At 44.6% G+C, this 6,993-nt stretch overlaps 1 pseudogene; it reads right to left on the bottom strand.

Annotated features, from left to right (window-relative positions):
- Positions 1–991: 991 nt before the first annotated feature.
- LOC140709328 (uncharacterized) lies at positions 992–1,602 on the bottom strand (annotated as a pseudogene).
- Between the last annotated feature and the right edge of the window lie 5,391 nt (positions 1,603–6,993).

The raw sequence follows: 6,993 nt of genomic DNA, 5'->3' as shown, positions 1-6,993 counted from the left end.
GGAGATGGGAGAAGCGTGGCAATTTGAGGGTAGTAAATGATTCTGAGGAGAAATGAATGCACTTGGAGGACATACAATGACCCGGGACAAAGTCTGTTGAGCCCACAGTGCAGACAGTGGCTGGTAAATGATTTTCTTTGAAATTCTGAATGGGACCGAAATAGAGGACAATGATTTGGGACAAACGTCGGTCCAGGTGTGTTGGCAGACTGCGTTCTTTCTTCTTGTGATATGAGTTAAGTTAATGAAAACTCAAGGAAGGAACCAGAGGTGATTGTGTTCTTCTTTGGCAGGTCTAGACTTCAGGCAGATGAGGGAACTTTAGAGAAAAGCTTCCTCCTGTGCTTTGGGAAAGAAAGAGGATTGAGAGGCCGGGCGCAGTGGCTCACACCTGTAATCCCAGCACTTTGGGAGGCCGAGGCAGGTGGATCACAAGGTCAGGAGATCGAGACCATCCTGGCTAACACAATGAAACCCTGTCTCTACTAAAAATACAAAAACTTAGCTGGGCGTGGTGGTGGGCACCTGTAGTAGCTGGGACTGCAGCTCTGCCTCCCAGGTTCACACCATTCTCCTGCCTCAGCCTCCTCAGGAGAATGGTGTGAACCTGGGAGGCAGAGCTTGCAGTGAGCTGAGATCGCGCCACTGCACTCCAGCCTGGGCAACAGAGCAAGACTCCGTCTCAAAAAAAAAAAAAAAAAAAAAGAAAGAAAGAAAGAAAGAGGATTGAGATACAGGAAAGTGGGGAGAAGGTTAGAGAGACATTGAGACTGCTTCTTTAGTCCAGCATGTCAAAGGACCATATTTTGGTGTTATCAGTTTGAAGGGGTGGCCTGCCCCTCCATACCCGTGGGTATATCTCATCAAGTGGGATGAGAGACTGAGAAAAGAAATAAGACACAGAGACAAAGTATAGAGAAACAACAGTGGGCCCAGGAGCCTGGCACTCAGCATACCAAGGATGTGCACCGGCACCGGTCTCTGAGTTCCCTCAGTTTTTATTGATTATTATTTTCACTATCTCAGCAAGAGGAATGAGGTAGGAGAGCAGGGTGATAATAGCAAGAAGATCAGCAAGAAAACATGTGAGCAAAATAATCTACATCATAATTAAGTTCAAGGGGAGGTACTATGCCTGGGTGTGCGTGTAGGCCAGATTTATGTTTCTCTCTGCCCAAGCATCTCAGTGGAGTAAAGAATAACAAAGCAGCATTGCTGCCAACATGTCTCGCCTCCTGCCATAGGGCAGTTTTTCTCCTATCTCAGAAATGAACAAATGTACGATCGGGTTTTATACCGAGACATTCAGTTCCCAGAGGCAGGCAGGAGACAGTGGCCTTCCTCTATCTCAACTGCAAGAGGCTTTCCTCTTTTACTAACCCACTTCAGCACAGACCCTTTACAGGTGTCGGGCTGGGATACGGTCAGGTCTTTCTCATCCCACGAGGTCATATTTCAGACTATCACATGGGGAGAAACCTTAGACAATAGCCGGCTTTCCAGGGAAGAGGTCCCTGCGGCTTTTCGCAGTGCATTGTGAACCTGGTTTATTGAGACTAGAGAATGGCGATGACTTTTACCAAGCATGCTGCTTGTAAACATTTTGTTAACAAGGCACGTCCTGCACAGCCCTAGATCCCTTAAACCTTGATTCCATACAACACATGTTTCTGTGAGCACAAGGTTGGGGCAAAGTGGCTGGGGCAAAGTTACAAATTAACAGCATCTCAGCAAAGCAATTTTTCAAGGTACAGGTCAAAATGGAATTTCTTATATCTTCCCTTTCTACATAGACACAGTAACAGTCTGATCTTCCTTTCTTTTCCCTACATCAGTTTCTGAGCCCCAACTCTATCTATCTATTCTTGTCTCTCTCTCTCTCTCTCTCTCACACACACACACACACACACACGTGCGCTCTCTCTTTCTCCCGACCTGTGCATCCATCTGTCCATTCATCCATCCATCCACTGCCCATTTATCTGTCTATCTCCCAGACTCACCCAGAATAATCTCCCTTTTGATTAACTAAAGCCGAGTGACTAGAGACCTTAATTGCACTGCACATTCCTTCACCTTTGCCATCTAATGTGACCTAATTATAGAGTAATCTCCCATCTCATTCATATTCATATTCACAAATCTTGAGTGTTTTCCCTACACCAGATTCTTCCAAACATATTGGTTCCCAGGTGTTCATAATGGCTTCACGAGCTAGACATTGTTGCCCTTGACTTACAGACAAAGTCATACACACTCAAGTTTAAGTGACTTACCCAGTGGTAGCAGAATCAGATTCCACATTTGTAGCCTTGTGGCCTTGTGGCCTTGTATGCCAACCCTTCCTGACAAGGGAGAAGCCCATAGCACTGATGTGAGAAAACAAATGCAGGTTTGGATACCGGCTTTGTGGTGGGATTTGGACTGAGTGATAGCATCTTCTTGTGCCTCAGTCTCCTCCACAATAAGAAGGAAAGGTTTGTTGTAAAGATTAACTGTTATATGATGTAGAAAGTGCTCAGAATCTTGCCTGGCATAATATCACAGGCTATGGTTACTGTTTATTTTGATTAGCATTGCTATTATTGTTACCACTGTTAATACTACCCCATAGTAGGAATGTAACAACTTCAGTAGCAGAAGGAGAGGAGGAAAGTGATGCCCTCACAAACCCATGAACCTGGGTGGGAAGTAGGGTGTGCTTGGATGCAAATTTCCTATCTGGTATTATTTCTTATTCTCCAAATTTCTTCCAGATTCATGAACATCGTCACAGGACTCAAGCGACTATAATTCAGTAAGTCCAAGCCACTAACATTATGTCTAATTAACTAGTCTTAATCGACATTAAGATAAATAACTTTTCAAATTATTTTTCCCTGTGAAATTGAGACATGTTAGAGGGCAACCATAGGTAATTTAAATCAATGAATTAAGACAAATGTAATTTAGTGCTTGCTGAGAAGAAAGAGAAAAATTTTTGAATGTGCTAATCAACTCACCCATGTTGATAGTTAGGGGAAAATTCTGAAACACATTAATCAGCTGTGGGTGAAAGAGCTCAGAGACAGTATCATGCCGTTAAGAGCATAAACGAGCAGTAATGGTTGAAGAAAAAGCAGCACTTGGTCTTCTTGGTCTCCCGCCAGTAGAGATACTCATCACCATCATCTCATTTTCTCTTACTTGCAGTTGAAAAGTCCAGCCTTCAAGCATAGTGCCCGCTGTCTGTAAAGAACACAGCTTGACATTTATTTTTGCTACCTATTTCTCACCCATCCCACCTCCTTTCTCATTTCAGGCACCTGCTGACATCGATGTCTGAAAGTTTAAAATGTATGTAAGTAAATTTTCCTCCAAATTTGATTGTGCAGTGATAAAGGAAGCCACAGATTTGAACTGGGGATGACAGCATGTGGAATAGCCACCCATTTCCTGCATGTTGTGAGTTGGGGTGGCCCAAAGCTGACAACAGAGGCAAAGGCATAGCACAAATCCAAGAGTTGGAGTCAGGGCAGCACAGTCTGACTCTGTAGTTGTAGAGGTAGCCTTGAGATGCTAAACATAGCTTTTTGTTGCTTTCAGCTTCTGTCGTGATAAAAAAAGAAATGTCAACTTTAGATTTCACACTCTATTTATGTTGTGAAAAATGAGAGAATATTGAATCAGTTGTGATTCTTTCTACTGAAAGTGATAAAACTTGACACAAACTGTCTCGAGCAAAAATGGGAATTTATTGGCTTATGCAAGCAAAAATATTGGGATGTATTCAGCTTAAGGCAGAATTAAAACCAAGAATTAAAACAAAGTTCTCAGAATTTTCATTGCCAAGCTCCGCTTTCCCTCTATACACTCTAGCCAGGGAGCTCTAACTCTGCCATCATGGTGACAGATGGATGAGCCATCTCCAGCCTCACAGTCTTTCAATTAAGATGAGCAGGAAGCACATGACAATCTTTTCTGTGGACCCCAGAGTTCTGCCTTTACTAGTTCAACTGACCTGGGGGTACACACTGAAGTGTGGTAGTCAAGAGCTCAAGCTCTAAGTAATTTCCTGGTTTGCAGCCCAGCCCTGTGACCTGGGTAAACTTAGCAACCCTCTCTGAGCTTTATCTATAAAGAGGGCTGGTACCTGTTGCTTAGGGAAAGTGTGAAACTCAGATAGGCTTATGCAGACCAAGAGCACAGGACAGTGTGGATGGCACATTGCAAGAGCCCAGTGAATGTTAGCTGCCATCATCACATCCCCACCCTGAGCCAGTCTTACAGGGCCAGAGGAGTGATCCGAACTGATTGCTTGGGCAATAATAATCTGAGATTCTGTGCCTGGGCAGACCACTCAGGCAGAGAAGAGGAAGCACAGACCTTCACATTAAGTTTACATCATCCCCAGGGGAGACGAACCCATGTTATAATGTGGGTGGGACACCTTATGACATGAGGTCGGGGGTCTCACTTCTCCTTCTGCTCCTCAGCTGTGCTGGAGCTGTGTGTGTGCAGTGAGCGCCAGCTCCCTCCACCCTGGAATTCTGCTGATCTCAGCGGCTTGGTTGGTTTGTGTCCTCTGGCTCTCACGCTAGATGAAGTTGCAGACTCATCCATGTGTAAGAACTGTCCAAGGGGTGCTTGAAGGGCGCTCTCACCATTGCATTGCATTGCCAAGCTACAAACACAGCTTTATGCTCCAAACTCTTCAAGCTCAAGAGTATCAACAGCGCTTGGCTTTTACTGAGCCTGCTTCCATTGTTGGGAAGCAGCCTTCCATCTATTCAGAATGAGAGCCACCACACCAATTCAAAATGATGAAGCTTAGAAGGGGAAACCATGTCCCCAACGGGAAGCTGACAACCAGCTCCCTGCTTTGACCGAAGTGGCTTCTGTGGGCGCCTGGAGCAGAGCATGGGTGTGACTCACAGGGCTTCACCTCCGTGACAATGTGGGAAGTCAGGATGGAAGGAAGGAGTTGGGACTGGGAGTGGGGGCACAGGTTCTTATCCTTAAAACCAGGAATTCTTGGAGGGAAGTCTCATGACATCGCTGAGCCTCAGTTTCCTTACCTGTGAAAGAGGAAAATAATCCCGGCCTCACTGAACTGATGTAAGGACTGAATGAGGTGGTGGGTACAAGTGGCCAGTGAACAGCAAGCCTTGGTACATTGTTAATATGCAGGATTTCATCATTGCTCTAAAGTTAAATTAGGAATAATCTTGACCTGCCCATTCCTTTCTTCATTCATTCATTCTTCCATTAAGAACGACACAGAGCCTTTGTCTTCCTGGAAGTCGAACCACTCCCCGGGGATGCGTCTTCCCTCCTTTCAGTCCTCTAACCATAGTAAATGAGCAGATTGCTCTCTGTTTTGACTTTACTTTTCAAATTAACTTTTAAAATCTATCCCCACCAAGGAAAGGAATGCTAATAAAACCTCCCACTTTAGACCAGGTTGTGAAAGAAGTCATACACAAAATACTTTCCCAGGTTCACCAATTGCTACTTTGACATCATGGTCCTAGGTGCGCCTAACAGCCACCAGCTTGATACATGGCCCTGAGTCACCTTGCTCCCTTAGACAAACCTGTCCATTGATCAATAAGCAGTTCTCTGTTGTTTTTGATCCATTTGTGCCGCTCCCGTGGGCAAGCCCTTGCTCTACTCAGCATGGAGGGTTTATCTCTTGGCTGCTTTTAAGCCTAGTCTCAAACTATCTGTGGGGTTTTCAGTAAGCTGGTTAAACTCTCTAGGCCTCAGTTTCTTCAGTCATAAAACAGGGAAGAAGTCAAAATCACCTCTCAGGTTGTTCGTCTAACCGAGGCAAATGAGTGCTCTCAGTAAAACTGCAAAGGGCTACACAGCTGGCAGCTGTACCAAGCTTGCCTTCCTCCTCCTCCTCTTCTATCCTCCTCCCCCTGCTCCTGCTTGGTATGGCTTGGATCTGTGTCCCTACCCAAATCTCATGTTGAATTGCTATCCCCAGTGTTGGAGGTGGAGCCTTGTTGGAGGTGATTGGATCACGGGGGCAGCTTCTAATGGTTTAACACCATCCCCATACTGCTGCCTCGTGGTAGAGTTCTCGAAAGATCTGACTGTTTAAAAATGTGTAGCACCTCCCCACTCTCTCTTTCTCCTGCTCTAGCCGTGTAAGATAAGCCTGCTTCCCCTTCGCCTTCTGCCATGATTGTAAGTTTCCTGAGGTCTCCCCAGAACCCGTTATGCTTCCTGTACAGCCTGCAGACCCACGAGCCAATTAAATTTCTTTCCTTTATCAATTACCCAGTCTCAGGTGTTTCTTTACAGCAATGCGAGAATGGCCTAATACACTGCTTTTCCTCTTTCGCCTCTACTCCCACCCTTTTTTTTTTTTTTTTAAACCTATGGCAGATTTGAGGATAAAATTACATAATGCAAATGAAAAAGCTCTAAAAACTACAGAATTCCATGATATTTTATCTCCATCATCAATATTACATTCAACTGCTACTTGATGATTAATGTTGTAACGAATTCTCTCTCCCAGCTACAATCAAACACACAGAAGAGCAGGTTTCCCCAAGTTCGCTTTTCCTGATAGATGCTCTATTTTCTAATCTTTATTTTTTCATTTAAAAAGTTCCACCCCAGACTCTCACTTCAACATTTTGAAAATATACTGAACATACCTGTGCTTTAGAAGCAGGGCCTGAATTAGTATTTGTTTCCTGGTGAACCATTTGATGGAGTTATGCAACGCTGGCATAAATTCACAGCTCATTAAACCAGCCACATAAAACATTATGGGAGCAAACACTTCCCTGAGGAGTCTAGTGGAAAAGAATAAGGAAGCCACAGCCCACATCAAGCCAGACGCCTAATCAGAGCCAACGGTACACACAGAAAGTGCTGATGAAGAGCTTCAGTAGGGTGCTGCATTGGAGTAAATTCTGTAATTGTTAATCAAGCAGGCATTATCATCCTTGATATTTCATTCACCACCTAGGTATCAGGAGACACTCACCT

The sequence above is a fragment of the Chlorocebus sabaeus genome, chromosome 20 (genome assembly GCF_047675955.1).
Source record: "Chlorocebus sabaeus isolate Y175 chromosome 20, mChlSab1.0.hap1, whole genome shotgun sequence".
In the NCBI taxonomy this organism is placed as follows: domain Eukaryota; kingdom Metazoa; phylum Chordata; class Mammalia; order Primates; family Cercopithecidae; genus Chlorocebus; species Chlorocebus sabaeus.
Note: the sequence above shows the minus strand (reverse complement) of the source record. Positions and strands in the feature narration are given on the sequence as shown.